Below are 10537 nucleotides of genomic sequence, written 5' to 3' on the forward strand. Positions count from 1 at the left end.
GCNTATTAGCACAAATACATAAAGTTTCACTGCATTTATTGATATATTACTATTTGGTATTGCTTAGATATTGATCTTCTGATATGCTGATGACTATGCTGTTATTACTATACTATTAATATACTGTTTTAGCTGTTAATGTATTTGATAAACTAGATCTAGTTTGATGTAAGTTGTTGTTTATTAATATAGTGCTGCTGTTATTACTATTAGTATATTGTTAGGTTTGTAGTGTTAAGTCACCATCTGAAATTTGACTTTATTTTAGTCTTATGTATTTACTAGTCATAATGTTAAAAATTTAGGGTTGGTCAATGATTTGTATGCCTGAATCCAAATCATAGCCGATTCGGATATGTCCGAAAATTCGGGTAAATTCGAAAAAATTGGGTCCGTTTTATTATTTTTGGTGTTTTTACACGTTTTGGCCTGCAGGGGGCGCAATTTTAAAGCTAAACTTTCAGGATTTCATCCGGAGACTGTCCTGATGATTCTCCCCAAGTTTGCTGAATTTTGGTTTTGGGGGGGCAAAGTTATTGACCCTCAAAAGGGGTGCTCATCCCCCACTGTTTCCAATGGAAGCAAACAGGAGATGGGGTCTACACTTTTGAGCGTCCATAACTTTGGACCCCCTGAACCATACTTCACCAAACTTGGGGAGTATCATAAGGACAGTACTTGTATGATACCCTGAAATTTTGGTGACAGTAGCTCTAAAACTGCACCCCTCACAGTCACCCAAATAAATTTCCCCAGATTCTGTGCTCTGTAGTGGCTGGCTGGCTCCATTGCAGCCAATGGGAAATTTCTGTGGGAGGGCTGTGGAGTGCACATTTCTCATGGTAAACCCACAAAGATTTCAGGATGTCTTCAGGAGAGTCTCTTCATGACTCCATCCAGGTTTGGTGACCGTCGCTTCAAGGGGTTCAATGTTATGGGTAGGGTCCATCTCCCACTGCCCCCATAAGCAAAGTTCCTCAAACCTGGATGGTGTCATCCAGAGACTCTCCTGAAGATACCCTGAACGTTTTGTGACCATACCTTCAGAAATGTGCACCTCACAGCCCTCCACCAGAAATTCCCCATTGACAGCAATGCAGAAGTCACTGCAGAAAAAAGAATCTTGGGCAAATTTTTGGGGGTGCCTGCAGGGGCGCATTTTTAGACATATCAGCACCAAAATATCAGGGTATCATCAGGAGACTGTCCTGATGACACCCCCCAAGTTTGGTGCAGTTTGGTTCAGGGGGGGCAAAGTTATGTAAATTTCAAAATGGTAGCCACTCATCTCCTTAGCTCCCATTAAAACAATGGGGGATAGGGGGCCCTTTGAGGGTCTACAACTTTGGGCCCCTGAACCAAACTGCACTAAATCCTAGAGTGTTATCAGGACAGTCTCCTGATGATACTCCTGAAATTTGAAAAATCACTAGCTTTAAAAGTTCCGGTTTGCCATGTTTCACCGCCTCGGTACATGAAGCCTGTTGGAGTGAGTGAGCCGTGAAACACGCAAACCAGCATTTTTAAAGTTAGTGACAATTCAAAATTTCTAGGTAATATCAGGAGACTGTCCTGATGATATCCTCTAAAGTTTGGTGCAGTTTGGTTCTAGGAGCTGTGTTATGGACTCTCAAAAGTGTAGTCTCCATCCCCTATCAGCTCCCATTGGAAACAATGGGGTATAGTTGCACCCCTTTTGAGGATCCATACCTGGACCAAACTGCACCAAACTTGTTGGGCATCATCAGGACAGTCACCTGATGATACCCTGATAATTTGGTGCCGATACATCTCAAAATGCGTCCCCTGCAGGCACCCCCAGAAATTTGCTCAAGATTCTTTGTTCTGCAGTGACTTAGCTGTATTGCTGTCAATAGGGAATTTCTGGTAGAGGGCCGTGAGGTGCACATTTCTGAAGGTATGGTCACAAAAGTGGCTGGGTATCTTCAGGGTGAGCCTCAGGATTGACACTGAGTCTGTTTGTGGTGTCTTCTTGCTTCTGTGGGTTTAATTCTATGGGACCCACAAAGGGTAGGGCCCATCTCCCACTGCCCCCTGAAGCAAAGTTCCCCAAACCTGGATGGTGTCATCTAGACACACTCCTGAAGATACCCTGAAAGTTTTGTGGGTTTACCATGAGAAATATGCACTCCACAGCCCTCTATCAGAAATTCCCCATTTACAGCAATGCAGCTAAGTCACTGCAGAACAAAGAATCTTGTGCAAATTTTTGGGGGTGCCTGAAGGGGGCACATTTGTAGATGTATCGGTACCAAAATTTCAGGGTATCATCGGGCGACTGTCCTGATGATACCCTCCAAGTTTGGTGCAGTTTGGTTCATAAGGGGCAAAGTTATGGACCCTCAAAAGGGTAGCCCTCATCTCCTTCGTTCCCATTGGAAAGAATGGGGGATAGGGGCACCCTATCATCAAGAGACAGTCTCTTGATGATACCCTGAAATTTTGGTGCCGATATGTTTAAAAATGCGCCCCCTGCAGGCTGAAATGTGAAAAAACACCAAAAAATAAAAACGCAATTCGGCTGGTGATCCGAATCCATGGGATAGGATTCGGACAGCTCAGATTTGGACCCTGCTCATCCGAATCCGTCCGAATCAGTGCAGATTCGGTAAATATTCAGATTCAGACTGTCCGAATCTCCAGCCCTAGTTAAAATGCATTTTATTTTCTTACATTGTTAGCTGCCCTGAGCCCTTTGGGAATAGTGTGGGGGTACAAATTAAATTGATGATGATGATGAATGTGAAACCCCATAACAAAGAAAATGAAGAATGATATCAGTAAAGGGATATATCAGTAAAAAGAACTCTATCAGTAAATGGATGCAAAGCTTTGATGACAAAATATTCTTCTGGAAAAAGACGCATGCAGAATTATTTTTTAAAAAATATATTAAAAATTAAATTTGCTATGGAAGCCAAGAAGGAGGCAGGTTGCCAGAGAATATCTCAGGAAACTTTGGATACAGGAGCAGCAGTGGCATAGGAGGTTAAGAGCACGTGTATCTAATCTGGAGGTACTGGGTTTGATTCTCAGCTCTGTCACCTGAGCTGTGGAGGCTTATCTGGGGAATTCAGATTAACCTGTGCACTCCCACACATGCCAGCTGGGTGACTTTGGGCTAGTCACAGCTTCTGGGAGCTCTCTCAGCCCCACCTACCTCACAGGGTGTTTGTTGTGAGGGGGGAAGGACAAGGAGATTGTAAGCCCCTTTGAGTCTCCTACAGGAGAGAAAGGGGGGATATAAATCCAAACTCTTCTTCCTCTTCTTCTTCTGCTTAGCCACATTTGCCAGAACAGCATTTGCAACAGCATTTGCAAGAATTCGAAGGAAAATGGAAAATCTATTTCACATAGTATTTTCAAAGGTAAAATTGGTGATGAAAGGAGAAGCACATGGCAGAAGGGTCATACACAGTCCATTGACTATCTGTAAAGGCTGTAATATTGGTGTCTGGGGCGGCGCAAAGGCCCCCGGAGGTGAAGGCCAGCCAATCGACAAGGGGGCGGGGCAGCGGCAAATGGATTGGGAGGCCAAGTGCAAGGAGGGCGGGACAATGCAGGGCACAAGGCAGCCAGGACCTTGCCACACCTGCGGGATGCCCCAGAAGGCCATGCAGGCCTATTTAAAGGGGGCGTGGCGGGAGAGCGAGGTACCGAGAGGAGGGAAGGAGTTGGAGAGGGTGGAGGGGAGAGTGAGCACAGGAGAACGGAGGTGCGGACAACAGAGGGAGAGAGTAGGAAAGCAGTAAAGAAGACCCCAAGAGAGCAAGAACGGGGGAGGTGACAGAAAGCAGGGAGAAAGACATAGCCATAGAGAAAAGGCGGAGCAAGGAGCGGACACAGCTAGAGAGTTGGGGGAAAGTTGCAGAGGGAGGAAAGGCAGGGGAAGAGGCAGCCCCCTGGCCGAGCAGCACAGGTGAGGGGGGAGAGAACAGCTGGGGCCAGGCTGCTGGGAAAGGGGAGACTCTGCGGTACAGGGCAGGGCTACCAGCAACCTGTGGCTAAAATCTTTGACATTTTCACGGCCCCCTAAGACCGGGGCCACAGACGGGGAGAACATCACCCCGGAGAGGGAAGGTGGGACGGTTGACCGGGCCCGGCCCGAGGCAGGGAAGGAAGAACGCCACAATTGTGTTGTTGCTGTGCATTAAAAGAGAACCAGGGGAAAATTGCCTTATGAAATAAGAAAGCTGTATTTTGATATGAAGTCACTGGCGGTGGATGGACGGACGGGCGCAGAAGCAAACAACGGGAGTGGATTAAGGCCTCGAAGAGGCTGAAGAAGTGCCTGAGACAGTGATATCTATGATATCTACATTCAAGGGTCTTACCTGAGTCATGCGTCACCTGCAAACATACTTGATTGGAGTTATGGCAGTTATGGGGCTGCCCTTCATCCCAACTGGCGGATAGTGGGTTGTAGAGGGTGCCGTCGGTCCAGCTCCAACCATTGCACTGAGGGGGGAGACAATACAGCACTCAGAAGACAACAGTGGGGCTACAAGAGAGTCCACTGGACTGGCACGCCAGGCATGGGGGGACATCCATATGCCCCAAATCAGGCCCTCCCACTCTAAAGAACCCCCTGCTCACATATTGGCAGTGGGAGGTGGGGGAGAAGAGCTCAATCCAGCCTGCCCCTCCTCATTGCCCAGGGTGGGCGGTGGTGGAGGCCTGTCTTGGGTTGTCTCCACAGCCTGGGAGCCACACTAGATCCCATAACGGACAGGCCGCAGGCAACATTCATGCCGATGAATCCTCATCGAACTCCCAGCAGGGAGGCTGCCACTCCCAGGGGTGCTGAGTGGGGCTGAGTTTTGGGCATGGCACCAGCAGGCTGAGTTAAAGGGACGGGGTGCCAGGGTGTGCACCCCCTCTGACATACGTGGACTGCCTGCCAGAGGCCGTGGCTCCACTTTGTGCTGGCGTCCATTTCAGGAGCTCAGAGTTCAGCCAGCAGCGACCTCTGCAAAGCATCCTTTGTCTTCTGACCTGCCTGCCTGTCGCTCTCGTTCTGCCTTCAGTATTGTCTGCCGAGTTGGAGGCAGCTGGGATGGATCAGTGGAATGGGCAAAATTCAAGCACAGGGACGGGGGACTGGAGCCGCTGCGGAGACCTGCTCTGAACTCACCCCAGTCAAAGTATACAATCCGATCCACACATCAGTGTCAACATTCCGGAGCAGACGAGCAAGGAAGTCAGTGTTATCCCTGCTGTGGATGGACACGAGGTGGCCATTGGGACTGTAACTCTGGCATTCGTCCTGCGGGAAAGAGAAAAGGAGAGCAGCCGGGCAGTAAGCGGGAGCCATCAGAGCCTGAGAGGGAACCAAGTGTGGCATGGGCACTCCTCGTCCTGGGAAGGGATGCCAGCTGGACTTTGGCCTTGTTCTCTGGCTAGAGAGAGCTTCACCTATTACAGCCTCATTAATATCCCTTGAGCCCTTTGATGGTGAAGAGGGTTTAGGATTATAAACAAGCAAGCAAATAAAAGGGGAGCAAGTTTGGCAAAGTATTGAGTCTCACCTCTGCATCGTTGAATGTTCTGGGGGTACTGATGTACATGTAGCAGTTATAGCCCCAGGGGGTCCAATTCTTGTTGCACAATCTATCCCGAAAGAGGCGGTATTCAGCTTGCAGGAAGCTCAGGTCTTCCAGTCCATCGGTGGGCACGTTCCCTTCCACGACCTCCACAGGGCTGCCGCAGGAAAGCCAGATCAGATGGCAGAGGAAGAGGCCGCAAAGGGTCCTTGGTCCCATCTTGGTCCTTCTCCTGTAAATGAAGCATTCAGATTGAAATTCACAGGAAGCATCTTGGTTTGAAATGACCCTGCTGGTCATCCCTTTTGGTTCTGGACTGCAAAAAACAAGAAGACGACCACTGGACCAGTGGTCCGTCCATCCCAGCATCCCCCTCCTTGCAGAGGACAATCAGAAGCACAGTTTCATGGGTTCCTGGGGTGGGAACAAGAGATGTTTCTCCTGCATTGGCCTTCCCTCATAAGAACATAAGAACTAGCCTGCTGGATCAGACCAGAGTCCATCTAGTCCAGCACTCTGCTACTCGCAGTGGCCCACCAGGTGCCTTGGGGAGCTCACATGCAGGATGTGAAAGCAATGGCCTTCTGCTGCTGTTTCTCCCGAGCACCTGGTCTGTTAAGGCATTTGCAATCTGAGATCAAGGAGGATCAAGATTGGTAGCCATAGATCAGTGGTGGCGAACCTTTGGCACTCCAGATGTTATGGACTACAATTCCCATCAGCCCCTGCCATCATGGCCAATTGGCAGGGGCTGATGGGAATTGTAGTCCATAACATCTGGAGTGCCAAAGGTTCGCCATCACAGCCATAGATCGACTTCTCCTCCATCAATCTGTCCCAGCCCCTTTTAAAGCTATCCAGGTGAGTGGCCATCACCACCTCCTGTGGCAGCATATTCCAAACACCAATCACACGTTGCGTGAAGAAGTGTTTCCTTTTATTAGTCCTAATTCTTCCCCCCAGCATTTTCAATGTATGCCCCCTGGTTCTAGTATTGTGAGGAAGAGAGAAAAATTTCTCTCTGTCAACATTTTCTACCCCATGCATCATTTTGTAGACTTCAATCCTATCCCCCCTCAGACGTCTCCTCTCCACGTCTAGTAAATGTGGGCATCACAAGGAAGGAGGAAGGAGTGAGAGAGACCTAGCTGAGGGTTTCTCTCTCCTCATCCCCCAAATGCCTGGAGGCAAATGGCAGTTCATGGCTGGGGAGCGGGTGGTGAGGAGATTAGGGGGGGGGAGGGGCAACATCAGGGATCTTCAAACTCTGAAACAAACAGGGATCTTAAAGTTTTAAAAAGTTAAACAACACAGGTACTTGAAAACTTTCAAAATGAACCCCTGAATGCCACAGCAGCTCTAACACGGCTCAAGCATTCTGTTGCCGCTGCCTCATCAATAGTCTCCCTCGAGTAGACCGCTGAGAAGAGGGCGAGGCAGAAAAGCTGTGATAAAAACTATGCAAAAGCAACAGCAGCTCCCTAGGAGAGAGAGAAGGACTTCACAAAGAAACAGGAAAGTGCACAAGTAAACGGGGGTGGGTGGGGAACAAAAGGAAGATACGGAAATAAAAAAACAAGTTGAAATTGGCAGCTTCGAAAAAGGAAACAGACTGTCCCTGTCGCTGTGCTTTGGGGGCATCCACTGCTCTGATTGTGGGAAAGGAACAGGCAGGGAGCTCTTCAGGCTGGGCTGGAGAAGAACTTGGCATCCCAAAGCTCTCTTGCGTCTCACGGGGCCTCTTCTGGGCCTCAGGAATACAAATTTCAGGGATGCAAATAAGTATGACGAAGTTTCTCAAAGAACTGATCTGGCCTTAACAAAGGGTCTTGGGGCATTGTGGAGACCAGGATGGCTACCAATCTTGATCCTCCTTGATCTCAGATTGCAAATGCCTTAGCAGACCAGGTGCTCAGGAGCAGCAGCAGCAGCAGAAGGCCATTGCTTTCACATCCTGCATGTGAGCTCCCAAAGGCACCTGGTGGGCCACTGCGAGTAGCAGAGAGCTGGACTAGATGGACTCTGGTCTGATCCAGCAGGCTAGTTCTTATGTTCTTAAGGCCATTGCTTTCCCCCCCCCACCCGCTTCATTGCGGTGTGCCTCAGGGGGCATTGCTGTCCCCACTGTTATTTAACATCTATATGCGACCACTTGCTCAGCTGGTACGGAGCTTTGGGCTGATCTGCCATCAGTACGCTGATGACACTCAGCTCATTCTGTTGATGGAGGGGGGAGCTGCCGCCGCCCCTGCAGCTCTACAGCATTGTTTGGAGGCGGTCGCTGGTTGGCTACAACAGAGCAGGTTAAAACTTAATCCATCGAAGACGGAGATCCTTTGGCTTGGTCGTGGGGGTGAGATTGGGGATTTCCAGCCGCCGGTGTGGGAGGGGGCCATATTGGCACCGACCCCCTCCGTTCGCAGCCTGGGGGTCCACCTGGATTCGTCTCTTTCAATGAAGACCCAGGTGGCCCATATAACCCGGGTTGCGTTTTTCCATCTTCGACAGGCCCGTCGGCTGGCCCCCTTTCTCTCCAACACTGACCTAGCCACTGTGATCCATGCAACGGTCACCTCCAGACTGGACTATTGTAACTCGCTCTACGCGGGCCTTCCCTTGCGCCTGATCCGGAAACTGAAATTGGTCCAACATGCGGCGGCCCGGTTGCTCACAGGGGGTGCCTTTCGTGAACACATCTCCCCTGTGTTGCGCCGCCTGCATTGGTTACCTATCGAATTCCGAATCATGTTCAAGGTGTGGGTGTTGACCTTTAAGGCCTTACGCGGCCCGGGACCCTCGTACCTTCGGGACCGCATTACCCCATATGTCCCGGCTCGTCCTCTGCGATCAGCAGAGGCGAATCTACTGGAGATCCCTGGCCCCTTGATGACGCGGCTGGCCTCCACACGGGCCAGGGCCTTCACAGCCCTGGCACCGGCCTGGTGGAACACATTACCACCAGCTATTCGGGCCCTGCGGGACCTTGGAGAGTTCCGCAGGGCCTGTAAAACTGAATTATTCCACCGGGCCTTTGGAGAGTCCAGTCGCCGATAATGCCCCGCCCCCCTGCTAGTAGGGTCCCCTAACATCATTGGGACCCCTCCTCATTTTTGGAAGACGGTGGTATATGGGGCCCTATTGTAGAATGTACTTGTTTTAAGATTTTTATGTTTTTTGTATGACTTTATGTTGTTCACCACCCTGAGCCCTCCGGGGATAGGGCGGTATAGCAAGTTTAATAAATAATAATAATAATAATAATAATAATAATAATAATAATAATAATAATAATAATAATAATAATAATAATAATAATAATAATAATAATAATAATAATAATAATAATGGGTGAGCCCTTGGGGGAGGGCGGTATAGTAAGTGGAATAAATAAATAAATAAATAATAATAATAATTGGACAGATTTATGGAGGAGAAGTCGATTTATGGCTCCCAATCTTGATCCACTTTGATCTGAGATTGCAAATGCCTTAGCAGACCAGGTGCTCCGGAGCAGCAGCAGCAGAAGGCCATTGCTTTCACCTCCTGCATGTGAGCTCCCAAAGGCACCTGGTGGCAGGGGCATAACGAGGCAGCCCTGGGCAAACTGTAGCCATGGGCAAAACCTGAGTTGGATGCCCCCCCATGGGCGGCCACTCCACCACGACCAATTTTTTTGCACCAGGACATTGGTGCCTGCAGGGGGTGCATTTTTAGACATATCAGCACCAAGATTTCAGGGTATCATCTGGAAACTGTCCTTATGCTACTCCCCAGGTTTGGTGAGGTTTGGTTCAAGGAGTCCAAAGTTATGGACCCTCAAATGGTGTGCCCCATCCCCCATTCTTTGCTAAGGAGATGGGGTTACCCTTTTGAGGGTCCATAACTTTGGACCCCCTGAACCAAACTGCACCAAACCTGGGGGGTACCATCATGACAGGCTCCAGATGATACCCTGAAAGTTTGGTGCTGATACATCCAAGAATGCCCTCCCTGCAAGAACATCCCGAAACTTACCCAAGAATCTTTGTTCTGCATTGAGTTTTCTGCATTGCTGTCAATGGGGGTTGCAGGCTGGGGGGGCACATTTCTGAAGGCACAGTCTCAAAACTTTCAGGGTCTCATAAGGAGACTGCCCTAATGATACTTCCCAGGTTTGGTGCAGTTTGGTTCAGGGGGGCCAAAGTTATGGACCCTCAAAACTGTAGCCCCCATCTCCTATTAGCTCCCATTGGAAACAATTGGGGATAGGGGCACCCCCTTTGGGAGTCCATAACTTTGGACTCCCTGAACCAAACCACACCAAACTTGGGGGGTATCATAAGGACAGTCTCCTGAGGACTTCCGGTTTAGCAGTGAAGGCAGCAGCAGCACGGAGCTTGAGCTCCGTGAAAACTCTAATCTCTTTGAACGTTTTCCAGGCAACCCACGCCAAGGGGAAAGGAGAGGTACTCTCCATGAGCTGGAAGGGAGCCTCAAACATTGCCAAATATATCAGGGTGAGTACTTTTGTGGGGATATAAACAACCACAATTTTGTTCCCCCCTGTAATACAGGGAAACGTATCAAATAGCAAGGGAGACTAGCCTCTCTCTAAGCAGCAAGCAAGCGCTGCTCCAGCTAAATTTATAATTACCAGAATAATTTAAGAAAAACAAATATTAAATACCTGTAGGTAACTGGAACCTTAAACTACATACAAGGTAAAAGAAAAACTTTTTTGAAAGTACTTGCCGTAGTGGAGAAGAAGAGAAGGAAGTTGTTAGGCAGCTGCTACGGGGACATGGGTAGTAAATTTCCCCTGGACGTTTAGTGAAAATAAACTCTGATTCTTTAGCAAACGGACGGTGATTTATTCTCTTTTCATAGGAACTGGAAAGTGATTAACAACTTTAAGAAAGTTGGGGAAGTCTGTTTTGAGTTTCTGGGCTGTAAATTTAAGGGAAAAGAGGAATAAGACTAATTAGAGCATTCCT

The sequence above is a fragment of the Sphaerodactylus townsendi genome, linkage group LG06 (genome assembly GCF_021028975.2).
Source record: "Sphaerodactylus townsendi isolate TG3544 linkage group LG06, MPM_Stown_v2.3, whole genome shotgun sequence".
NCBI lineage: Eukaryota > Metazoa > Chordata > Lepidosauria > Squamata > Sphaerodactylidae > Sphaerodactylus > Sphaerodactylus townsendi.